Source organism: Sander vitreus, chromosome 1 (genome assembly GCF_031162955.1).
Source record: "Sander vitreus isolate 19-12246 chromosome 1, sanVit1, whole genome shotgun sequence".
Lineage (NCBI taxonomy): Eukaryota > Metazoa > Chordata > Actinopteri > Perciformes > Percidae > Sander > Sander vitreus.
The window spans coordinates 16548450-16549368 of NC_135855.1; positions in this window are offsets into that span (position 1 = coordinate 16548450).

Sequence of the window (919 nt, forward strand, 5' to 3'; positions counted from 1 at the left end):
GTTTTGTCACTGAGTCTTGCTGCGTGAATCAACAGAGGAGTCGAAGACATCAAGGGGAACTCCTCTGATCGTTTCTTTTTTCATTCTGTCAATTACTTCACTTTTTTTTAGTCTAATAGGACAGCAGGATTTCGCCACAGCATGGCCATAATGTGCTATTTCCTCCTAGAACCTCCTCATTACAAACATAACTGAGTTCAAAGAGTTCATACAGTAATAATATCTACCCATGCACTATATATATATATATATATATATATATATATATATATATATATATATATATATATATATATATATATATATTATTTATACCCCCTTGCAGGGTCAGTTGTTTGCCGTTTATGCCAGTCCTTTTGGATAAATGTGTTGTTTCCTTGTGAGAGAAGAATGTATGAGTGATGGTAAAATACTACAAATTGGCATATCCAAGGTCAGAGAATTTTTCATTCAGTTATTTTTTTTTTTTTCTTCCTCTTTTTTAAATGAGATAATGCATCTTTGCACCTTGAATATTATCCCTGGTACTCTATCTTTTCACATTGAAATTCCCAGTGACTTACATCACTGACAAGACAAAACAAGAAATATGGTCTCTCTGGCAGCAACTGAGTTTGTAGGCTTTGTGTAGAAATATAGGCTAATAATCACCTAATGTTTAATTGGTCTTAAAAAAATACTACAATATATTGCCTAAATAAAGGTATCAGCGTGCACGGGATAAAGTGAGAGCAAAGTGCAGCTGAGCTATTGACCATTTCTCTGACACTACAGTATCTGGATGCGAAGTGATTAATAATTCAAACCAGATGCTACGTTTACAAATAAAAACAAGCTGTGCTGCACCTTCGCTGTAGTTGGTGAATCAAAACAACGCGTGTGCGTTTCAGTTGACAGAAACTACGCAGTGGGCGTGTAG